General features: G+C 47.7%; 1 long non-coding RNA gene and 1 pseudogene across 1 annotated transcript; both read right to left on the reverse strand.

Annotated features, from left to right (window-relative positions):
* Positions 1-3527: 3527 nt before the first annotated feature.
* LOC143442198 (uncharacterized) lies at positions 3528-7068 on the reverse strand. The gene is made up of 2 exons (XR_013110208.1): positions 6783-7068; positions 3528-6059 (listed from the first exon to the last, which is right to left on the reverse strand). It is a non-coding gene; the product is annotated as an uncharacterized LOC143442198 (long non-coding RNA).
* A 10430-nt stretch (positions 7069-17498) lies between these two features.
* Positions 17499-17651, reverse strand: LOC117709703 (small nucleolar RNA SNORA48; annotated as a pseudogene).
* Between the last annotated feature and the right edge of the window lie 8159 nt (positions 17652-25810).

The following is a 25810-nucleotide window of genomic DNA, read 5'->3' on the forward strand; positions in this document are numbered from 1 at the left end:
CTGCATATATGACCCAAAGAATAGAAGGCAAAAAGTGGAGCAGATGCTTGTCCGCTTAATTCTCAGCATGTATGGATCCTCCTTATAGAGAAACACACACAGCTGAAGACCAGTCAGCCTCCATAAGGGAGAAAGTTCTGATACTTGCTAGTGTGTGGATGAACCTTTGTGGCATCAGACAACATGAATTCAGTTGAATACAATAATTCTGGTTCCATTTGTGTGACAGCCACTATTAGTTCCCTAGAACTGAGTAAATTGGTGGTCACCAGGGCTGGGCTGCCAGGAGATGAGAACTATCGGTGCAGAGAGAGTTCCAGCTTTGCCTGGTGCGGTGAAGAAGCCACTAATCCTTGCATTCAGGAGGCTGAGGCAGGAGGATCAAGAATTCAGGGCTGACCTGGGCTTACATAAGGCGAATTTATCACAAACAAACAATTGTTAATATGGTAAAATTTGTATTACATATATTTTACCAAAATTAAAAAAAAAAGCTTTTTAAAATATAAAAGTTTCATTTTCATTCCAACTAAACACGTGACCCCTGGCGTCAGTCTAGAGTGGGGGTTTGTAAACTATAGCCTATGGCAAATCCAGTCAGTAACCTGGGTTTCTTTTTATTTTTATGGCTCTTGAATAAGAATGACTTGACTGGGCAGTGGTGGCGCACACCTTTAATCCCAGCACTTGGGAGGCAGAGGCAGGAGGATCTCTGAGTTTGAGGCCAGCCTGGTCTACAGAGAATGATCCGGGAAAGCCAGGGCTATACACTGAGAAACCCTGTCTAAGCAACCAACCAAACAGAAGGACTTTACATTGTTAAACTGTGAAAGAGTTCACACCGGGTGTGAAGAGGAGAAGAAAGAGAAAGGGGAGACAAGGAGGAGAGGAAGGGGGGACAGTGAAGAGAGGCAAAGGTCAAAGGAAAAAGATGTGATGGAGATGATATGAGACTACAGAATCCAAAGCATGCAGAGTGCTCTCTAGACTTGACCGGCTGTGTACGAGGCCCTGGGTTAAAAAAAATTAAGATGTTAATAAACATAAACTTTTTACAGAAAAACATTGTAGCCTTGCCTTTGAAACATTTCTATTCTAGCCAGATGAGTGGCAAGGCTTCTCTTCCACTCATATTCCATTGGTTGGCTGTGTCTAACTGCAAGAAAGTCTGAGAAATGTAGTCCACCTATGTTCCCAAGAGAGAAAAATCAATGAGCTTGGTGGTCGTCTGCAGAACCTGCCACAGCATGACGAGCACTGTGATTGTCCCCTCACTGTTCTGACTCCTCTTCTAATGAGGAACAACCAAGACATGGGTAGGAGAGTGTCCTGCTGCCCAAAGAATTAGACGCCATGCTTGGCTGTGCTCTCTCCATGGCTACATCAGAAACGAAGCCTTAAGTCAAGTAGAGAGCGGTCTTCTTCTGTAACAGGTACTAGCTGAGGGCAGGCAGAACACCCCAGACTGAAAGGAGGCTTTGTTGGATGTGGGAAGGAATCCAGCCCGCAGCCTGCATCCCCTCCTCCATCCCCTTCCCCCACCCCCATCTCTCTGTCATGGATCTGGAAGAAGTGCCAGACCACAAGGCAGCCACGCTAAGCAACAACTGCAAGAGAAGGCAGCACCGGGGTGTCCACTGTGCCTTGCACAGTGGGAGGTGGGGTGAACCCTGAGAGTCTACAGACTCTGTGGGGTTACTACAGACCTGACCCAGAATCCTGCCCAGTCTTTGACTTGCTCAGTCCTATAAAAAAAAAAAAAGTCTGTTAAACTTTGAGTCACTGTCTCCTGTACTTTCTGCTTGAAACATCTTAGCTGATCTGGTGATCAGGGTTCTAGTACAACCCTGGCAATAGCCAGCCAGTTCTCCAGGTACCTCTCAGGCCTGCAGCCTCCCTCCCTGGTAGACAGAACTGTTGAGGTTCTCGATATATGGAATCCATATTTGCTCACAATCCCATACGTCAGAGAGTCCTCAGAACTAAAGTCCTCAGAACTAAAATGGGGCCAGGAGCTCCCATTTTGGATGGATTTTTGATTTTAGTGACTCACAAAGCTTCATTCTTTGAGATTGCTCTTATAATTCTTATTTTCTGAACACTTAAGAAAATTCCTGTTTTAGATTTTTACGTGTATGAAATATTCTGATTACATGTATGTCTGTGTACCATGTGCATGCAGTGCCCAGTGGAGAGTTGGAAGAAGGCAAAGGATCCCCAGAGACTAGAGTTACAGACTATTTGAGCCTCCTTGTGGGTGCTGGGAATTGAACTTGGACCCTCTAGGAGAGCATGCAATGATCTTAACCACCAAGCCCCACAATCCGTTTTGAAAAATGTAACATTATTCTTTACAATAGTATCTGATGGGCGTTTTTCATGGGTTAAAAAAGACATTTAAAAATTAAAGGCTAGTCTGAACTGTACCTGTCCCTTTTCCTATGGCCCCTTGAAGGTCTTCTAGTTCACTGCCCCTTCCTGTCTTTCCTCAGTAGATGGAGTCCTTAAAATGGGACTGATGAACTGAAGGTATCGTAGAACCAAGCATGAGGCTGCTCGCCCAGGCCTGGCATCTGAAGGGATTGTCTGTGTGGCTGGCACTCTGGCTTGCCTGTGACAGCTAGGGTCTGCCAAGTGTCTGTTCTTCCGATAGGTGGCCCATGGCCCATGGAAAGCATCAGATCCTTCTGATGAGAGTGGGTGGTAAGGATGGGGAAGTGCTGTGCTGTGTGACAAAATGAAAATCCTTGAGGTATAAAGCCAGCTGATTCACTTGTTGGAACTCCTCTGGGAATGGTTTCAAGTCACCAGTGAAGCCACTCAAATGTGGAGTTGGGAAGAGATGCCCACAACTGGCCTGGCAGAGCCGAGACTAGCTAGCTCTGGTGCATCACTGGGTCAAAGCAATCAGAGTATGCCTTAGTGATGACCACAGCCGACAATCATATTCATTGGACAGCTGGTGGGTAGCAGAACACAGCCATCTCTAAGCCTCTAGACCTAAAGCAAATTGTGCCCTGAGGGGCAGAGAGAAAGGGAGATTTTGGAGGCTGCAGTCCACTTGAAGTCCACAGTTTGTTGGTACCCTCAACTCCCCCATGTAGCCCTTTTTAAAAGTTTTAGACTACGTTTATATATATGTATCTGGGGAGGGATGCACTTGAGTGCAGTTCCTGTGGAGGACAGAAAAGGGAGTCAGATCCACAAGTGCTGCAGTTGTAGGCAATCATAAGCTGCCTCGTGGATGCTGTGAAAGGAACTCAGGAAGTGCAGGATATGCTCTTAGCCACTGGGCCATCTCTCCTGTCCACCCCACCCCCACTCTCACCACCACCACCCTTTCTTGTTTGCTTTTTTTGTTTTTGCTTTTGGAGACAGGGTTTCTCTGTGTAGCCCTGGCTGTCCCGGAACTCACTCTGTAGACCAGGCTGGCCTCGAACTCAGAAATCCGCCTGCCTCTGCCTCCCAAGTGCTGAGATTAAAGGTGTGCTCCACCACTGCCCGGCGCCACCACCATTTCTTAATGATTGCATATTTCAAATATTTTATTCTTGTTTAAGACTCACAAGGAATAGCAGAGACAGAGGGTTCCATGGACCCTTCCCAGTTTCCCCCAGTAGCAACATCTAATGTGACCACAAGACTCTAAGCCAGAAAGTTGGCTGTGGTACAATTTCATGAACTCGGAAGCCTTCTTTAAGAGTCCAGAGGCTTCTACTCAGCACGCAGTCTGTGTGCGCCTATGAGATTTCATCACATATCATCATCACCACAATCAAGATACAAAACTGTTCCATTGCCACAAACATTATTCCAGAGCCTCAACAAGAGTGCGTATACTAGCAGGAAGTCCACACGCTGGCCTATGGTTTCTAAGTTATAGGCTCCCTCTGGGTTCCTCAGGCTGAAATGAAGGCTCACTAAAGGCGTGTGGAGGATGCCACGGATGGTGGCAGACAGCCAGCAAATCTGACTTCTTTCCCTGACCCTTTTTTATTCTCAAGGGTCGGGCAAGAGCTTTAACAAATTCTCCTGTCTGACTTCTGGTTTGAGCCTGTATCCCGGGCTTGCTCCATGAATAAGAAAACTCTAAGATCCAAGACTGGCGTCTAACTATGGCCATTTTGCTGAGACTAAGATTTGCCCCCATGTGCACTGGAGACTGGGGCTTAGACAGGTCCTTCCAGATAACAACCCAGTGTCCACAGGTTGGAAATGACCTCGTATAAACCCATTACTTGGACTGGTTAAGTAGGAGTCAAGAAACTGAAGTGAAGGCCTCTAAGCTTTGGACATATTGAAAGGCAAAGGGCAGAAGGGATTTGAATTGCACGGCCATTAATGACAGCCACACACTGGCTATGTCCTGCTCTAGGTTACAAATGCACGGATTTTTCCAAAAGCCCCCTAAGTGGCGGAGGAAGTAGGGAATGTTATCATCCCCGTGTTAGAGATGAGGAACACGTGGGCACAAAGAGATCAACATGCTGAGGGCAATAGAGTTAATTTGAGATTTGAACCCAAACTGCCTGGGTTCAGTATCTACGTAACTGAGCTCCTTCCCTGGGTCTGTGGGGAGTGAGGAACAAAGTTCTCCCTTCGAGCCCCAGAATGGCCACCTTATACCACATATGCAAACAAGACATCCTGGTGCATGGTGCATGGTGCATGGTGCATGGTGCATGGTGCATGGTGCATGCTGCATGCCCATTAGAAAAAAAGCATCCAAGAAACCGGTTCAGCTATGGCCGCTCCAGTCTGTGAAAACAAGACTTGTTTCTTCTTCCTGAAATTTTTTTAGAAACCATGGGGTGCATACCCCGTTCTAGGTCACAGGAACAGAACGGACAGGAGCCAAGCATGGTGCCCATCTTCTGGGAGACCACAATCTATCAGTAGCCCTGACAGTTAGACCACAGAAATGTGTCTTGAAAATCAGGATCAGCCGGGCCATGTGGCGAAGCAGGTGTTGGGGGTTCTTGATGCTCAGGCCGTGGTCTAGCAGGTAGTTGGCCCTAAAGACCGGATAGCAGAGGCCTGAAGGAAAAGCAAGCAAGCAGAGAGCTCTTGGGAAGAGACCTTAGGGAGAAACAGAGCTGAGTTAAGTAAACTCAAAGGGCTAAGGGCGCTGAAGAGGTGGAGAACTCGGCTAGCGAGCACCAGGGCCAGGCCTGGATTCCCCCGCAGTACTGCCACAGGAGTGAATGGGGTTTCCAGGAAAGGTCCTCGAAAAGACCCAGAGCAGCGAGAAAGCAGCGATGCCTTTGAAGGGTGCTCACACCATAGGAGGCACAACGTGCGTGCGTGCGGGGGTGGGGGTGGTGGGGGACACATCCCACTTTCTAGAACTTTCCAAAGGGCGGAATAATGACACGCACCCCTGGAGCTCAGGGCTCCTCCCACGCCTGCTGGAGGAGGAGGACAGCAAGTGTGTGCTACCGGGAAGATGCAAGGCCGGGGGGGAGGGGTGTGGGAGGAGTGCCCTGCTGAATGATTCTCACATCCCCATACCCTTTCTCCGGTCTCTCCTCACAACCCCGCTGAATTCTGATGGAGGCTGCTGCCGATCCTCCCCACCAGAAAACTACCCACAAACTCTTGAAAACTTTGCCTACCCTTTTGTGAAGAATACATGAATTTCCAGTACTACATTAAGAAACCGTGGCCGAGAAGGCAATGGTGCCAATGAGTGACTTGCAGACAACACCCTAGGCCAGATCAGTTTCCTGTTAGGATGAAAACACCCCAGGGCCTAGAACCCAGTGAATGAGATGGGCCCCACGTATATCCACTCTTCAAATATGGATGGGGAGCCACCCTTGTACCATCTGGTACTCAATTTTGGGAACACAGAGGTGAATCAGACACAGATCTGGTCCTGGAAGACCCAGTCTAGAATAAGTATGGCAAACTTGGAGGTGATTGCAAACATCAGAGTATCTCCTTCTTGCTGGCACTCTCAAGGACGAATAGACAGGCGATGCTCAAAACTAGGAGGGGCGTGGACACCGGACATCGAGGAGTTGCCAAGAGAGTATAGGTGCTTGCTCCTGAGATCCCTAGGGGAGAGAGAGTTAGAGTTGAGAAACACTTGGGAGCTCAGTGGCTGAAAACATGGGTTGTGGTGGTTAGCTGGCTACCTCCTAGTGACAGGGAACCCGTGATCAGCCTCTCTTTTCTGAACCACTAAAGGGATGAGTCTATCTCCTGTGGTGAGGGTCAGCCCAGGCCAGAGCCAGCAGACAGGGCAGGAACACAATACTGACAGCATTAGTACATCAGCAGATATCTGGGTAAGAAAGAGGTGTTGCCTCTGGGTTCGGGTACCAGAGAACCGAATAAGGCTTTGATAGCCTGGTTAAGTTTATCTACTCCATCTGCTCTCGTCAGGATTCTGAGCGAAACGCAGGTCACTCAAGGAAATAAAGAGAGTCTGTCGCTCCAGGTGTGTCCTTGTGGTGTCTAGAGCTCACCTTGGGTTGACCTGAGGGTCTGAGATGGTCCACTGGACACTTAGACACAGAGCTCTGAGCTGCTTTCATCAGGCCCGTGTAAAGCTGAGCTACCGCATGAAGCAGGTGGGGTGAAGCCCTGGAGAAGTCTAAGAACGGGCATTTGCGACCATGTGGGCCCACTCCAAGCTCTGTGCTCCTGACCGCAATGTGCCCCTCTGCCCGCTGGGAAAGATCCTGGGAGGGTCATGTACTTCTCTAAGACTCGATGGTGATCATGGGGTGGCCCTACCTGATCCAGAGCAGCACAACTATCTATTTTGTTCATACCTCACAACGGTCTTTCTCTCCCTTAGAGTGTGTCCTGTATCCCCATGACCTTGACAATCCTCTGATGCTGTGGTCTTGGGAGCCATCCTTAAATCCCATCTGGGCTTCCAGTCATTCCTCCTGCCTTGCTTCAGCGGTTGGTCAGACTGCCCGATACCTGATTTCTGTTCCGGGCTGTGGATGACACCATGCTGGCCACGGCCCCCTAAACATGGACATGAGGAAGGAGCCGAGTCAATTTGCAAGTCAAATAACCATGAAGAGGTAAGACTTAAGCGAGAGAGTCGGTCAAGCCCGTCAAGCCGTTAACTCTCCCAGTCCTGGAAGTTACAGAAAACGGAAAAACCGGTCTCTTTCAGATTAGCAGATCGGCTGTCTCCAAGGTAACCCACGTGTGTTGCTTTAGCTGATTGGGCTCAAGGGAGGCGGGTCTGTGTGGACTCCGCCCAATAGGAGACCTTGCTACTTGGCCATGTGGTCACAGAAGGTCCAATCAGATCCTTGCAAGAACTACTACTCCTGGGACATAAGAGAGCAGAAAAATCAGGTTGGAAGTTTCCAAAAATGGTACTTCTGGCCCTTGGTCTTTGTGAGCGTTGGAAGGGACAGCACCTGACCACCTTCAGACCCAGTCACACACTCTGTTCTCCCAGATGAGTACTTAAGAGAACAATGGGAGGCTGGGGGCTCCCCCTGACAGACCCGTGGGGTTCTCCCATCTTTCGGGGTTGGTGGGGTAGCAGTGGACAGCACAGACTTAAGACCCAGAGCTACACAGTGAGACCTCATCTCAAAAAACCAAGCAAGCAAGCAAACAAAAATATAATGAATAAATAAGTAAGGTGGGGGGTCATCTGGGAAGACATCCAGCGTTGACCTCTGGCCACTGTATAAACACAGTGTGCAACTGCATACGTAAGCCTATTACAGGAAGGAAAGAAGGAAGGAAAGAAGGAAGGAAGGAAGGAAGGAAGGAAGGAAGGAAGGAAGGAAGGAAGGAAATAAGGAGAGAAAGAGAGAGGCAGCAAAGGAGGGAAGGAAGGAAGAAGGAGGGAGGGAGGGAGGAGATAAGGAGAGAAAGAGAGAGGCAGCAAAGGAGGGAAGGAAGGAAGAAGGAGGGAGGGAGGGAGGGAGGGAGGGAAGGAAGGAGGGAGGAAGGGTTTGACAGTTTTGAAAACTGAGCTCGAAGGGGGATGGATTTTCCTGTTACCTGACTCTGGATTCCACACTTCCCTCCAGATCAATAACTCACTTTTAATAAGCTACCTGAGTTTAAACTCATCTCACAAATCTGCTCTTGCATGAGGGTGAATGAAGTCGGTTAGCGTTCAGCTCAGTTCTTCCCAGCAGTATGCCTCCATGCCTTTCTGCACCTTTCTGCTTCTGTACACTCCCCGAGGGCACAGATTTCCTCTGCGCATCTTACATCCCTTTCCATCTCAGTAGCAGTGCCCATGTGATCCCATAACGTTATGGCTGCTATGCTGAAGCCTCTGCAGTTGCCATCCTTCCACTGCCCACAGACATCCCAGGAATGAGGCATATTCGTTTTTGTGAACAGATGTGGCAACTGAGGGTCAAGCAGTTGATTTAATTAAAGTCCTCTAGTGAGACAGAAGCAGTGTCAGGTCCTATCTCTGCCTGTCTGATTCAGAAGTACATGTGGTGGGTCAGTGTCACCCCGCTTCAAAGAGCAATCTTTAGTAATCACGCTGAATGGACAAGACATCGTACGGCTGCAGCTGTACCAGCAGCCAGACCTACGCTTGTGATTTGGTCACCTCTCCTGTCATCTGACATCCTCTGCTGGCATCTGAGAAAGGGCTTTCTCTAGCCAGACTCCTTTGCCTCTGCACCCTGGAGTCGGGCTGCCCTCCTGTGCCAAGATCCACTTCCTCCGTTCTGACCTGTCTTCTTGCGCCCTGGGCAAGGAGAGAGGCAGAAAGACTTGGTGCTGGCTGAGTCTGCTGCAGGGACTCTGGTCACTTTGTCAGCTTTGAGACAGCGAGTGGGTGGTTCAAAGAGCCCATAGGACACAACCCTTGTTACGAAACCACCATCGGTTCCAGAAGGGAAAATTCCTTACTGCCCACCTTGGGAGGGATGGGCTGCCTGAGGGCTGTCCGCCTTCACAGGAATGGAGAAGACTGGGGGCAGGATTTGGGTGTGGCAAGTGGCCATAAAATTTTCCAGTCCCTTCCCCTCTCTGGGTCTGTGATTGATCATCTGGTGTGCTGGATGCTCTCAGCACGATTTCGTATGTGTGACCCCATTTTTGAGCCTCACAGCGATGCTTTGCTGGTGGGTGTGGATGGGAGGAAGCTTGGCCCGGCAACAGGCCAGGGTTGTAAGCTAAGCCAGGGTTGTAAAGTCATCAGATCTGTCTTCAAATCCCAGCCTGATTCCACGCTGAGACGCTGTGACGCTGAGAAATTGACTCAACCTCCCTAAATCTGGGATCCTTCCATCTGCAAAATTATTTGTTCTTTCCTTAAGGGATGCTATGGGAACTGGGTAATGTAAGATAAGTTTCTAAAAACCCTAGCAGTAAACGCTTTAGCGTTTGCTGGATCCTTTGTCTGTAGCTTCTTGGCCAAGGGATACAGGGCTGAGTTGAAGTCACTTACATTGACTTGATACTCTTTGTTCACCTATCTCATTGACAGTGCACTTAGGAGCAAATTCTATTCCAGTTGACCCAAGTAAGATGAGAGGAGTGGTCTGGGATAGCCTTGGCCTGCGCTCGCAACAGGGAGAGGGGCTGGGTATTAAGTTGGGGAGCAGGCCTGTTCTAACAGAGGTTGCTGGACCAGGATGGCAGGACAGAGAGCAGGAACCCTCTGATAGTCCTTTGCAGCCTTGTCAGCTCCCTGCCTTGGTCTCCGCCCAGAGAGTCCCCTACTCTTATCGTAACTTTCCAGTGTCTTGCTAGTTTCCCAAGATGAGCGTGCCACACCTCAAATAAGCTGTTTGTCTCCATGACAGAAGGCTCTTGGTTCACCCAGCGGATGAATATTTATGAAACCTCTATAAGACTTCCCAAGGCTGAAGGGTGGAGGTACTAAACACAAAAAGATCTGGGCCCGCAAGGATCTTCCAAGAACAGCACCGGGTGGGTGTGCTCCTCCATGTCCCCTCACCTGCTCTCCCTTCCTACCCACAAAGGTTCTCTTTAAACCAACCCAGTTCCTCCTTTTAACTCTGAACACAGTGGGTGGAGTCTGACCTCCTTAAGTCCCTAAGGGCTGTTTGGCTGGGTGGGTTGAGAGACAGCCAAACAAATGCTCTTAACCATTCCTGGGAGAGGAAGGAGTGACTCACAGGTTGTTCTGGGTGGATCAGCTGGCTCCTAGTCTGTAGTCTAATCAATCCTGGGTAGCGGGGAATTAACCAGGGCAGCCTTCCATGTCCCTGGCTCTTGGGCGCAGGAGGACACAGATGTCAGTAGCTTCTGGAAGGACAAACTGAGAAACAGATGCCAGCGTGGTTTACATCTCCTATTTGACCTGAGCTCTGACTGTCATGTGGCCTAGGCTTCCCCTCCTCCAGATACACATTTGAGAACCACTGCTTCCCTCGTCTCTTGGGTTCCCTTTCTTTGGGGCTCGCTTTCTTCGTTTATTTCCATCAAAAGAAACACCTCACCTATTATTAAAAGTGTAATCTAAACCATATAAAAGTGTAATCTAAACCATATCAAAGTGTAATCTAAACCACTCGGAAATGGCAAACGTAGAAAGAAATTTGGAAACCACACATAAACCTATTGCCTGAAGACGACCTCAAGGTTTGGGACATTTTATTTGAATCCTATTTCTGTCTGCCTTTCATCTCTTGAATCCTTTCTCAAAACAATGTTAAGTGAAATAAGCCGGTTACATAAAGACCAGGGCTACACAACTCCACATCCATGAAGCAGCCGGAGCAGCCAGGATGGGAGGCAAGCAAGTCAATTCGTAGCTGCCTGACATCCTGAGGGGAGGAAGGCAGTGAGCTGTTTCCGTGGGAGCAGAGTTTTCAGAATGAGTCATTTATAGTTCTGGAAAGCCACATAAGACCACAGATGGAGCCGGGCGGTGGCAGCGCACGCCTTTAATCCCGGCACTCAGGAGGCAGAGGCAGGTGGATTTCTGAGTTCCAGGCCAGCCTGGTCTACAGAGTGAGTTCCACAACAGCCAGGGCTACACAGAGAAACCCTGTCTCGAAAAACAAAAACAAAACAAAACAAACAAACAAAAAAGACCACAGATGGAGTCAACAGTACTGTCCTGAAAATAGCCAATGGGGTGGACAACGCCTTCATATTTTCACGTGTTTCTTCAAGCCACATTAATGAAAGTGCCATGCCTCTCCATGGCTGCTGTACCAGCCTGTTATGCATAAGGCAGTAAACACATCTTCTTCACCACCGAGATTTTAAACACCGAGTGCCATTTCGATAGGTAGAGATAACAACGGTTCAGATCTCCTTTCTGCATCCTTGGGCTGTTGTTTTATTGACTACACAGGTTGCAGGGAGCACTTCACGTGGGAAGGTTTTCTTTTCATGCTCGAGGCTCAGCTCCTCAGAGAAGGCGATGGCGGGATGGATGTGAACATCCCAGGGCTTTTAATAGATGTTGCCAAGTCGTTTACCCCAAAGCTTGGAGCACAAGCGAGAAGCTCCACTCTCACCAGCCGTAGACGAGGGTGCCTGCTCCATGGCACCCTCCACAGCCTGGGGTCTTAGGGTTTTCTCAGACCTGGCTGCAGTAGAAGTAGGCTTATGCACTGTCTTTGCTCCCGTTCCCTTGCCCACTGAAGAGAAGAAACACATTTCCACAAGCTTGTGAGCTCTTTATTCCTCTTGACCTCTGACCTCCCCACCCTTCATTCACTAAGCTCCAAAAGGCTTCTGGATTTTTCATATGCAGCTGTGTAATTTCTCCTAGGGTGGAACTTTGGTAGACATGCATGCAACAACCCCCTTTCAAGTCCATGGCTTCCATAGCACAGCATCTCCCATCTCCCAGCCTCCTGAGTGTTCTTCTCCACCCTCTCCCTGGAGCCCACCCCGCTAGACCCAATGTCTGAGTCCATTTTCTGTTGTCAATAACACAACAGTATAGACAAGGTAAATTTTTGTTTTGTTTTGAGATAGGATCTCACAATGTAGCTCTGGCTGTCCTGGAATTCACTGTGTAGACCAGGCTGGCCTCAAACTCAAGGGATCTGCCTGCCCTTGCCTCCCAAGTGCTGAAATTAAAGGCATGCCCAACCATCCCTGGTGGGAAAGCTATAAAGGAGATTTACTTTGGCTCCTGGTTCTGGTCCAAAGCTGTGGGCCCGTATCTAGTGATGGTTTCCCCATTGGGTATCTGAAGATACTTTTCTCTCTAGTAAAGTCCCCAGGTGGCACAGGTTATCAGATGTTAACAGGCAGTGTCTGAGAGACCACGTCACACTGGCTGTGCAGAGATCATTCTCTAGATAAACCATTAATCCATTAGCCCGTTGGTCCATTAATGGCCTGAGTGGATGCTAACGAGTCTTAATCACCTTTGAAAGCTCCTACTTGCCAGTCGGTGGTGGCGTACGCCTTTAATCCCAGCACTTGGGAGGCAGAGGCAGGCGGATTTCTGAGTTCGAGGCCAGCCTGGTCTACAGAGTGAGTTCCAGGACAGCCAAGGCTACACAGAGAAACCCTGTCTCGAAAAACAAAAAAAAAAAAAAAAAAAAAAAAAGAAAGAAAGAAAGAAAGAAAGAAAGAAAGAAAGCTCCTACTTAGTCCCACCTCTTAGCAAACTCATGGTGAAGACTGTATTTCAACATGGACCTCAGAGGAGATGAACTATATTGAACTTATGACACCAGATCTCCATTTTATTCCCAGGCATTTTGTATCATGGTGATCTCACGCAGGTCTCTATTATCCCACAGTGCCTTGGCTCTTCACGGAGCACTGGTGGGTCTCCCCTGCTTTAGAGCAACACCAGGTGCAGATCAATGACTGATGATCACACATGCCAGAGACCTGCCAGCTCCCAAACCTCCACTGCCTGTCCTCTGCCCATGCCTCCAACCTCTACTTCAGGAAAATCATGAGTTATCACAAGCGGCCCTGGATTCAAGTACCAGCCCCTCTGAGGACATAAAATATAACAAAATTTCCCGTGCTATTTGGACCCCCTTTGGATGTTTTCAGTTGCCAAGTGGAATGATGGTTTGTGCTTTCCTTGCTGTGTGGCTATTCTTCTTATTTATGTGCCCAGATGAGTCTGAGTGGATGTATATGTCATGTGTGTGTAGTACCCACAGAGGCCAGAAGAGGGTGTCAGATCATCTGTAGCTAGAGTGACAAGTAGTGAGCTGCCCAGGGTGAGTGCTGGGAACCAAACCTGTTCTCTACAAAAGCAGCAAGTGCTCTTAACGTCTGAGTGGTCTCTCCAGTCTGCTGTGGGACACTGAATTAGATAATTTAGAACTAGAGTTTTGAATAGTTCTTAGTGCAATATAAAGGCTAAAAGTAGAGGTTGTCATTATTTCTTCACTATCAAGTTTTTCCTCCTGTTTAGAAGACTTAGCCCTTCTGAGAGGCTGCCATATTGATTTCCTGTCATTGTGGTGAGAATTACCCCATTTAGTGGCTAACACAATGCTAAGGACTGAGGTTAGGTTTTATAGAGACCCCAGCTCTGTCCTAAGGCGGAAACCAAGACCAAGTCTTTTACAGTTCAGGGGTCAGAAGTTCAAAATAGGTTTTGCAAGGCCAATCCCAGCAGTACCACTGTCCTAGAGACACAGGAGAGAATCTCTCTCTCTCCCCTTCTCCAGCTTCCAGAGGTGGCCATCATTCCTCAGAATCACAGGCCTCCCTGAGTCACCAAAGTGTGTCTCTCTAACCTCATCCTCAGAGAGTCCCTCCTGTACCTCTTCACCTTTGACCTTGCCTTTCTCCCATAATCACAGCTCTCTGCCTGATGCCCTCCCACCTCAAGGTCTCTAACAGAATTACATCTGCAAAGTCCCATTCACCTGGTAAGGTTAGCACTGGCCTGAGGCTGAGCATCGGACTGGGTAATCTGGAGGACCCTCCAGCTTCTCACAGCAAGCCTGGATCTGTTGGTGTGACTGTAATAGGATGAATGAGGCTGAGTAATCACTGAAGACAATAAATCTATTTCTTACAGTCTAGAGGCTGAGGGGTAGGAGCTGAATCTGGTGAAGGTCTTCTCTTTGTTGTTTGTTTGTTTGTTTGTTTGTTTCATTTTTGGTTTCTCAAGATAGGGTCTCTCTGTGCAGCCCTGGCTGTCCTCCAACTCACAGACATCCCCCTGTCCCCACCCTGAGTGCTGAGATTAAAGGTGAGCACCACCACCTCCCAGCTTGGTGAGGGTCTTCTCAGTATTCGGTCATACAGTGGACTGCATCTGCCACATGACCAGAAAGTAGGAGAGAAAACCAACCCGCTCCTGGGACAACTAACCCAGTTTCACAATAACTACGTTAGTCTGTGACCCAATCACCTTTTATTAGCTCCCAACACTTTTGCACTGGGGACCAACTTTCCAATGTATGGACTGTGGGGAGACACACTGAAGTCCAGGCAACCCCCATGCCTCTTGATTTGGAGCCCACAGTCACGTGTGTGGAGAGGGAGAGACCAGAACTAGATCATTGTAGAGCACGCACTGCTGCTAGCTCCCTATTCCCGTTTATCTGGGATAGGCTTATTCTCCTGCAAGGACAGCCAGGCTTGGAGGAGCCCAGGGCCTGCTCACATCACATAGGAACAAGGGACAGAGCAGGTTTGCCCCTGCAGTAGCACTGCAGACCACAGACTCTGGAGCGCACGCTCCTTTGGACACCTGGCAAGGTGTCTCTCTGTTCGTTTAAATTCATTCCACTAGGTCTTGCACAAGCACTGTATGAGAGCTAACATGGTTTTCTGCCTTGCATGTAAATCAGTTCCCTAACTGTATGCAAGTCACTATGTTTTTTTTTTTTTAAACTGTAATTTTTTCCTGTGTGAAATGAGGAGGAAGTCACAGAAAAAAAAAAAAAAGAAAGAAAGAAAGAAAGAAAGAAAGAAAGAAAGAAAGAAAGGAAAAATGAAGGCCATGAAGAAGCACCTCAGTGGCAGGAAACCCAAGCGGCCAGGAAAGGACTGACAAAATACATCACCTCCTTAGTAACCAGGGAAATGCAAACTGAGCTGTGGGAACCACACAGTGCCTAGCTCCTAGCAGGGTTCATTCAGCCTTTGGGATGATGGAAGCTCCATTTATCTCTATCTCTCGGCAACCCCGCCCCTTCCGCCCCTCCCACCTTTGGCCCCCTACCCCTCACCCTCATCTCCCCTTCCCCCCCCAGCTCAGGAACCCTAAGAGCTCCTCTCTCACCCCTCCTGCCTCCCCTCCCCCGCTTGGGAACCCCAATTGCTTCACGCAGTTTGGAAGGAAATACCCGAGAGTTGCTAGCATGTTCGTTAAGGCCACACCTTTGATCCATACGGAGCGACTTAGGGAGCTGAGAGTCCCCAGTAGCCAGTCCAGCTTGTTCCCAAGGCAACAGTGAGAGCAAGACAGGCACCCTGTCTTCAACACAAGTTTGCCTTCTCTTGTTTATATATTTTCTTCTTTTTTTTTTTATAATTTTTAAAAACGTTTTTATTATTGATTCTTTGTGAGTTTCACATCATGCACCCCAATCTCACTCATCTCCCCGTCTCCTCGTATCCACCCTTGGCTCTTGCAACCTCCCTCCCAAAATGAAGGACACACAAACAAACAAAAAACAAAACAAAACAAAACAAAAACCAAAGCACAGAACACATCTCATCGTGGAAGCTGTAGTGTGTCACGGTGTGCCCCACAGTGCATCCCTCTGTCCACTGTAGTGTGTCACGGTGTGCCCCACAGTGCATCCCTCTGTCCACTGTAGTGTGTCACGGTGTGCCCCACAGTACATCCCTCTGTCCACTGTAGTGTGTCACGGTGTGCCCCACAGTGCATCCCTCTGTCCACTGTAGTGTGTCACGGTGTGCCCCACAGCGCATCCCTCTGTCCACTGTAGTGTCACAGTGTGTCCCACAGTGCATCCCTCTGTCCACACTTCTTTACTTGTAAATGTTCATTGCAATAAGTCATTGGTTTGGTTCCAAGTCTCTGGTTTCTGTGAACCATCAATATTGGATGCTCACCAGGACTCCTCCTGGTTATCCTGTTGTTGCCCCGTGTCATGGAGATCCTGCAGCTGTGGATCACTGGGAGTGGCCCTTTCTCTAATCCCAGTCATTCACAGATGCTACTGATTTTGGGGGTGGGCCATTTCAGAGCCCTGGATCTGGGCCTAGCTGGTAGCTGAGTTGCCCCTGGATCCGGGCCTAGCTGGTAGCTGAGTTGCCCCTGGATCCGGGCCTAGCTGGTAGCTGAGTTGCAGCAGCCCCTCAGCCCGGCCGCTCCCTTATCAGCACCACAGGGGGCGAGCTCTCCAGCACTGTTCCTGCTAGGCCACCCAATGCCGCCATTGGCAGGAAGCAGGGTCGGCTCTCCTGCTCTCACGTCCTTGGGGCTGCTCACCAACACCCACATCTTCAGAGCTAGCTCCACTGTGTTGCCCAGGTGAGGTGCAGGCACCACTCTCCCAAGTGCTACAGCCAGAAAGCAGGCAGGATTAGCTTTCCCTCTCTCATGCCCTGGAGGCCAGTTCTTCTAACTACCAGAGGTGTCAAGGGGCACCCATGGGGATGGGAGAACATCACCCCTCACCCACGCCACCTCATGGCAGACCAGTGACATGGGGCCAGCTCTCCTGTCCTCTCATTCTCAGGAAGGCCTCACCTGTGCCCTACCACCAGGTCAGCTCTACTGTGCTGTCCAGACCAGGAGCAGGGCCCACTCTTCCAAGTGCTGATGCCACTGAGGGGCAGGACCAGCTCTCCTGTGCTCAAGACCACACTCAAACCCTCAGAGCCAGATCACCCACACCCCCCTCACCAGGGTCAGCTCCACTGTGGCCAGGGCACAGTGCTCAGGGCCTGCTCTCCCAAATGCTGCAGCCAGTGAGTGGAGAGGCCAGTTCTGTACAGCCATGTACCTCCCTGGAGGTTACCCCTACCAGAGATGTCCCCATGTTCTCTAATGGTAATATGAACCAGAGACAGCAACACCAATCTCTGCTGCTGTGGAGTCGTGGACCCAGACATGGTCCTCAGGGGCAGCTTGGGCTGGGACCTCACCATAGTCCCAGGTGGCGGGGTTGGCCAGGTGGTGTTGGCCACTCACAACAGGCTCCTCCTCTCCACCCTGGAGTCTCCGGTTCCATCTCCCTTCACAGTGCTCAAGCTGCTTTACCTCTCTTTCCCCCTGTGTGTCTACCACACGCATGCACATTGTGGTGGCTCCTGCTGCTGCTGCCTGCGCGGCTGACAGGCCCCTGGTGACACCCCCTGTACTGTAGCTGGTGGCAAGTGGGTGTCTACAGCTCACCTGTGCCGCCCAGGAGGGCAGGCCTGTGGGTGGCATGGTGGGCTGCAGGTCTGTCTTTCTCCTCCTGAGCTACACTCTGTGGTCCTAGGTGGAGCCCGCTTGTATTGCAGGTCAGAGGGCAGGTCTGGGAGCATTCTTTCCCAGCCCGTACCTCCTGGCATGGCTGAATGCAGCTCTCTGTCTTCAACCCGCCTCCCCACAATGTGCTGCCTGGATTTGGTTTGATTGAATTGGTTTGATTTGATTTGAATGTGTCCTAGGCATAAAACAGTTTTAGCCACCAAACCAGGCATCAAGCTAGGATGAACAAAAGACTGGGCGTCTGCTCCGCCCCCAACTGACATAAGAGCAACACCACCTACCAACAACCAGGTAAACACCTTTGCCCATTGCCGGGAAGGCACTTGTTTATTTTTTATTTGCTTATAGTATTTATAGAGGCAAGGCACTCATCCAGATCACCTGCTAAATTCATTACATTGCTTGATTCATAGATAGAACCTGCTACATGATATTTGTGGTGGTTTGAATATGCTTGGTCAAGGGAGTGGCATTATTAGGAGGTGTGGCCTTGTTGGAGGAAGTGTGTCAATGTGGGGGTGGGCTTTGAAACCCTCCTCCTAGCTGCCTAAGAGATTCAGTCTTCTCCTGTTTGCCTTACTCTCAGCTCGTCCAGCTCCACATCTGCCTGGGCGCTGCCATGTTCCTGCCTTGATAATGGACTGAGCCTCTGAACCTGTAAGCCAGCCCCAATGAAATGTTTTCCTTATAAGAGTTGCCTTGGTCATGGTGTCTGTTCACAGCAGCAAAACCCTAATTACGACAGTATTGAACAAAGGAAATGAATAAAGGAACTGGAGAGAAGCTCAGAGATGTTCAGACACTAAGTGAACTGGCTGTTCTTGTAAAGAACCAGAGCAGCAGTCTTAGCACCCCTATGGTGGCTAACCGCCATCTGTAACTCTAGTTCCAAAGGTTCCAGTGTGCTCCTCTGGCCTACCTGGGCACGAGCACACACATGGTGCACAGACATCTATGCAGGCAAGACATTCATACACATAAAATAAAAATAAATAAATCTTTTTTTAATGCCCCAGTCTCTCTTGGAACCTCTGTCTTGTTATCTCTGGGATGACAGATTTAGACTAAAATGATCTGATTATATAAGGGGTTAGATTCGGAACTTACTCCCAAATCTACTGTGTTCCTTTTTTTTCTTTCCCCAAACACTTCCCTCCTGCAGGGCTGAGCCCCCTGTGGTTTCTGTAAAATTGTATTCTAGACTAAACATCCTCATCTTTAAGAAATCCAAAGCAAGCCAGGGGGTGGTGGCGCATGCTTCTAATCCCAGTACTTGGGAGGCAGAGGCAGGTGGATCTCTGAGTTCAAGGTCAGCCTGGTCTACATAGAACACTCAGGAATTTAAAGAAGAAGGAGGAGGAGGAGGAGGAGGAGGAGGAGGAGGAGGAGGAGGAGGAGGAGGAGGAGGAGGAGGAGGAGGAGGAGGAGGAAGAAGAAGAAGAAGAAGAAGAAGAAGAAGAAGAAGAAGAAGAAGAAGAAGAAGAAGAAGAAGAAGAAGAAGAAAGAAAGAAAGAAAAGAAAAGAAACTTATTCTCTGGGCTTTCGGAATGTTCTGGGTCCTTTAAGCATCCCTTCTCTAGCTCTTGAAGCTGTACACATTGTAGCATAGGGTTTGAACCTAGGCTAGGCAGTTGGGCAAACAAACAAACAAACAAACAGAACCCCAATGTGGCCACTTTGTTGCTACTCCAGCTCAGCAAGCTGACTTCCTCCGCCTCTGTTTCCATGGCTGAGAAAAGGAGATGATAAAACTTCCTTCCCAGGCGGACCAAGACAAACTGAACCCTAAAATGAAAGCATTTTATAGCATCTAGCAACAGGGTAAGCCCCTGGCCATCCTGCTCTCTACCTTCTAAGCCTCTTCCCATTGGGTACAGGTTCTTAGTCACCCAGGATCTTTCTAGAAAATATGAAGAAAAGGGAAGTAAAAACCCAATAATTATGTTTCCTACATGCCAGGCATGATAACCTCCATGCCCACTTCCTTCATACCAGACATGGCAAGCTCCATGTCCATTTCTTAAATACCAGGCATGGCACCTTCACACCCGTTCCTATATGCTGTGCATGTTGCCTTCATGCCATCTCCTGTATGCCAGGCGTGATGCCCCCATACACGGGTCCTTTCAGTCTCACAATTAGAAAAATAAGTAATTCTTTGACATCTAAGTTTGGAATAATGATTGGGCTGCAGACAGTAGTTTAACAGAATGAAGAGCTGAGCTGAGACATGAGTCTCCATGGCCAAACTGCTATGGCTAATTCAGCTAAAGTTTCTTAGCTTAGCTTAGTGGGTCTCTGAGAAATGGCTCTCAACATCTATGGAGTTATCAGTTCGCCGACATTTCCTGTGTACTCCCTACAAACAGAGCCCATGCTTCTTCTGCTGTATTTCTGGTAGGCCCAAGCACACTTGTGTACCTTGGACATAGTCCTTTGTGGGATAGCTGGCTGGCTGGCTGGTTGACTGAGTGGAGAGATGGATTCACCAGCAGTGGGTGAATGAATGGATGTGTGGTTAGGTGAGTGGGTAGGGAAGTGGATGCACCAGAGGGTCAATGGGTGGGTGCATGGGTGGTTGAGTGAATGGATGGATAGGTGGGCAGATACACTAGTGGTCTGGTGGATGAATGAGTAGACTGATAGATGGGTTCACTGGTGGGTGGGTGGATAGATAGATAGATAGATAGATAGATAGATGGATAGATGGAAGGAAAGATAGACAGCTGAAGAAATGGATGCATGTGTGAGAGGTGATAGGATATACAGGATAGATGAATGGATGATAGATGATAGATAGATGATAGATAGATAAATAGATAAATAAATGATAGAAATAGATGAATAGATGATACAGATAGATGGGTGGATGGTTGGATGGATGAATGGATGGATGGACAGATAGATAGATATGATAGATAGACTGATGAATGTATGGAAGGATAGATAGACATGAAATGATGGTTGGACACATGGAAGGATGGATGAACACACGGATAAAGGATGGATGGAAGGATGGATGGATAGATGGATTCATTGAAAGCATACATAAAAGAATCCATGTTAGGTTTCTGCATATCAAACTTTTCTCTCTAATGGTCTTGGTTCTTGACACTGGGATTAGAGTTGGCTTTCAACTGAGGAGAGAAAGAACACAGTCCTGTGACACCAAGCCTTGGGGATCATGACAAGTGGACAGGACGGCGGATCCTGGCAGCAACAGATGCCATGCCAATGAAACACACTTCTCAGCCCCCACGAAGCAGAGACCAAAGACCAACTCACACTTAAGCCTTTCACACTCTTTTCCCTCTCCAGCACCCACTGCCTCTCCCTGAGGCAGTCCTCGGTCAAATTTTGCTGTCAAACTCTGACAAGAGGGCGAGGCCTTGAGGATGGATTTGGCCCAGGAAATGGGTCAAAAGCCACTGCTCGTTGTGAGCACGCAGCAAAGGCCTGCCATGCCTAACCACCAAGCAGAGCTGATACCATCTGGTCTCCAGGTAGACAACCCAGGAGGAAGGGTGGGGACCCAGGGAGGGAAAGCAGTGGGAGTGGACCCCACCCATATGTACCTTGATGGCACTTATAGGAGACCCAGCCTGTAGGAAGCACTCAGCAGGTGGGAGCTGAGATTATCAGAGTTATCAACGATCATTAAAGGCGATTAGCAGATATTGAACTGGGCTTCTGCTAGCTAGAGCTAGAGAGGATTTATGAGCCATGGTTCCAAGCCTGAGTGTGTGTCACATCCCAAAGCGGTGAAAATAGCGTTTGCTGCAGAGAAGTCTGGTGGAATCCTGCAGCTGCTAAATATGTGGCACCATTTGTAGCTACTGGGCTGGTGGACCAGAGTCAGAGGAACCTACACAGGTGGCTGATGATCCCAGAGCCTCAGTTTCCCACACTGTAAAATGGGGTTAGGGTTGGGGACCGGAATTCAAATCCCTGTGGCTTTGGCAAGCCCTCTGGCAGGCTCAACAACATAGAACACAGCATTGCTTTGGGGAAGTGAGGACTTGCAAATGAGCTTCAGTCAGCACTGGGTGTTACTAGGAGGTTAGAAGATAATGACCTTCACTTTTGACTTACTTAGTGTGTGTGTGTGTGTGTGTGTGTGTGCGCGTGCATTAGTATATATATGTGTGTACATATGTGTATATGTGTATGTATGTGTATATATGTGTGCATGTGTATATAAGTGTATGTATATGTGTGTACATGTGTGTATGTGTGCATTTGTATGTATGTGTGTATGTATGTATGTATGCATGTATTTATATGTGTGCATGTATATATATGTGCATATATTGTGTATATAGGTGTGTATTTGTGTGCATATGAGTATGTATATGTGTGTGCATTTGTGTGTATGTATGTGTATACATGTATGTGTGGATGTATTGTGTATGTGTGTATGTGTATGTATTTGTGTGTATATGTGTGTATATTGTGGATATGTGTGGATATGTGTGCATATGAGTATGTATGTGTGTGTATATGTGTGTATTGTATATATGTGTATATGTATTGTGTATATGTGTGTATGTGTGTGCATATGAGTATGTATGTGTGTGTATATGTGTGTATTGTATATATGTGTATATGTATTGTGTATATGTGTGTATGTGTGTGCATATGAGTATGTATGTGTGTACATGTGTGTGTTGTGTATATGTATGTATTGTGTATATGTGTGTATGTGTATGCATATGAGTATTATGTGTGTGTATGTATGTGTGTATATGTGTGTGCACATGTGAACTGTGAACACATACATACACACATAGCACACATGTGGAAGTCACAGGACAACTCATGGAAGTCAGTCATCTTGCAGCCAGATGTCAGCTTTGGAGGCAGTGACTTTATAGCTGAGCCACCTGGATGGCTCCTGACTATGGATTTTATGAAAAGCCTCAGAGCTGACCGTGACCCCTACCTTTTACTTCTCGGTGCAGCTGATTGTGTTTGTTCCTTCCTTCATTGTACTGAAGGTCAAACCCAGAGCCTCACACAGCTAAGGGGTCAGCTTTACGGACTGATGACTATATCCAGCCCTTCTCATAGTTTGAGAAATGGTTGCTCAGACCAGCCTTGAACTTATTCTGTAACCCAGGCAGACGCTGAACTTGTACTCTTACCTCCGCCTCCTAAGTGGCTGAAATGTCAGGCCAGCACCTCTGTTCTGGTACATCTCACTTCAAAACCAAGTCTGACTCCCTGCAGGTCTATGACAGCCCTCCTGCTGGCCACCCAGGTTCTTGATGCTGTCCCTCTCTTTTGTTCTCTCTCTCATCCACTTCCTTTCCACTCAGCTGTCACAGGGACTCTTCCTAAAGGGAGAGTCAGAGCCTGACACTTGAAACAAAACCCAACCTCCTCTAACAGCTGCAGAGTCTGACCCATGGCCAGGCTCTGGCAGCATCACCCTGTTCGATGTCAATACAATGCAACAGACAGAGGATGACATGTGTGGTATTGGTTCACCTTGTCTCTTTGTTGGGCCTTGCTGGGCTTTGTTGACGCTGGTCTTTGTTGATGATGCTGTGTGGTATTGGTTTGCCTTACCTTCTCTGCTGATCATTGTTTGTCCTTACTTTGTAGACAGAAATGCACCAAAAAAAACTTTTGGTGTTATTCCAACAGATTCTTGCTGCTTCTGCAGATGTGGGCTGATTGGCAGAGCCTCAGGGTTTCTTTTGGATCAAACTGTCATTGCTGATTCGAAAATGGTGTTTGCAAATGGATGGAGCTACCTCCTCTGATTCATGTGAACTGAACTGCTGATATCCTGACAACACAGATCGGAATCTCCCCCAAAGAGCTATTTCTAACATATCCACATCTTCCTTTGTTCTAGTAACCTTTTTTTCCCACCACCTCTGGGGTGTGGTGGGCTAGAAAGGGGGTTAAAATATTTAAGTACACTCATTAAAGTAGATTTTGAAAAATATCAGCCTACAGTTGTCCTCAAACTTTCTGCAACCTCGGCGCCTTTTCATTTGCTATTTTCTCTGCCCAGATCCAGCCAAAGCCATTCTAGTCTCAATATTCAGGTCTCAGAGGCAAAAGTTCAGAGAAGGCTCCATGGCCATACTTTCTACTGTGACCTCAGCCGGGTGCATTGTTTTCTTTGCAGCTGGGAAATGGCCACTTGTAGTGACTTGATGGCTTCTTTAAGACCAACTACTTCATTCATTTTGTTCACATAAGCGTTCTTGGTGCATATCACAGAAGTTTTGCTGAATAAATGAGGTTATTGTTATTATCACTATAATGTTTTCAGCACCTGAGGAAAAGGTGAGTTTCAAAATGGCGCCATACAACAAAAGGTGTTTTGTTTTTTGCTTTTTAATTAAAAAAAAAAAAAACAGGGCTGAAGAGATGTCTCAGAAGTTAAGAGTACTTGTTGCTCTTGCAGAGGTCCAGGGTTCAGTTCCTAGTACCCATGTTGGGCAGGTCACAACAGCCTGTAATTCCAGCAACAGGTGATTCGGTGCCCTCTTCTGGCCTCTGTGAGCACCTGCTCTCTCTCTCTCTCTCTCTCTCTCTCTCTCTCTCTCTCTCTCTCTCTCTCTGTCTCTCTCATGCACACAGTTAAAATAAAATTTATTTTTAAAAAAAAAACTGTGTCATAGATAGAAAGTACATTATATACCAGCATGGAAATGTAATAAAAGCTCATTATTTTGTGTAAACGGCATTTGCTAAAAAATTGTACACTTTGTAATTGCAATTTTACCTCAGCCACAACAACACAATTTTCCTTTTCTGAAATTGTATTTCCCAAAGGATATGCATAATGGAGCATGCCAGCTGGTCACGTATGCGGCTCCTAGCTCCTGACTCAGCACTTGCTCTCATAAAAGAATGTGTGAGTCAGCAAGATGGCTCAGTGGAGAAAGACACTTGCTGCCAAGCCTGAGGTCCTAAGTTCGATCCTTGGGACCTACATAGCAGATGAAGTGTGTGTGCATGCACACACACACACACACACACACACACACACACACACACACACTCACACACGTACACACACAAAATGTAATTTTTAAAAAGCATATGTATATATATATAGTCACAAAAACAGATACATACCCCAAAATCTACAAATGTAAATAACAATGATTAATTAATGTAAAAAGTAGTCAAGATACACGTGTTTTAAATTAAATACAAATCCATGTAATGACTTGTTCTCTTTTTATCTGATGGTGGTATTGGGGCTTGAACACAGAGCTTGTAGATACTAGGCAAGCTCTCTACCACTGAACTACATCACAGCTGCCTTTTCTTCCTTGTATTGAGATAGGGTCATATCAAACTGTCCAGGCTGGTCTTGAACTCACTTTATAGCCTCAGCTAGCCTTGGACTGCTACCTCAGCCTCCCGAATAACTAGTATTATAAGCCTAAGGCATCAGGTCAGGTAGCAATGTTTCTTTCTAAGTTTTAAAACAAAAGTAATTCATAAAAATAAGTAGGACATATGAACCAGGCATTGTGTCCTGTTCTGATGTGCAGACACATTGAGTAATGATTACATCGGGTTGGGCACCTTCTCCCAGCTGCTGCTATCTCTTTATGGCGAAACTTTCAAAGTCCTTTAGCTTTATGAAATAAATGTACAGTATGTAATCCTTATCTATAGCCTCTCTCCTATGCAATAGCACCCCAGAATTTCCTGTTCCTGTCTAACTATAACAAATTACCCATCTATTGCCCTTTCCCCATTCCTCCCCTGGGAAACTATCTCCATTTAAAAAGATGAGGTTCAAATGTATAGTTTTCATGGTTTTGTTTGTTTTGTTTTTAAAGACAAGTTGTTACTGTGTAGCCCAAACTGGCTCCATACTTGTTAAATAGCCCAGGCTGGCCTTGAACTCATCATCCTTCTGCCTCGGCATCCTGACCCTGGGATTAAAAGCATGTATTACGTACCAGCTTAAAATAATTGTTTTAAATGAAGAAAGCCACCAATGAGGGAAGGGAAGACTCAGGGGATTTGGGCTGATGCTCACTTCATTTGCTTTCCAAATTCCTGATAGCCACAAGGGACTTGAGTAGATCCCAGAGTATATATGCTGGTCAAGGAGACATGATCTTTCTGATGTCAGCTCCAGGAGTAGGGCATGGGGAGTCTAGAGATAAGGAACCTTGTGTAATGTGGTGAACAATGTCCTCTGCTTCACCGGCAACACTAACATGTTCTTGGGTGGATGCTCGTCACACCCACCATCTATAAAAACCAGGCTATAGCATAGAATCGCAACTCAGCAAAGACATGTGTGCTTACAGCCAAGCTAAAAGTGCTTGGCTACATTGCCCAACTCTGGCATGGAATGGCGGGCGCTTCTGTAATGTATGCAGAGCCAGACTCTGCTCTAAGCACCTTGTGCACGCACGTCAGCTGGTATAATCCTGCTAACCTGAAGACAGGTGCTGATAGGCCGTCTTCATCATCCATTGCCCTTTG

This window comes from Arvicanthis niloticus, chromosome 5, assembly GCF_011762505.2.
Source record: "Arvicanthis niloticus isolate mArvNil1 chromosome 5, mArvNil1.pat.X, whole genome shotgun sequence".
Taxonomy (NCBI): domain Eukaryota; kingdom Metazoa; phylum Chordata; class Mammalia; order Rodentia; family Muridae; genus Arvicanthis; species Arvicanthis niloticus.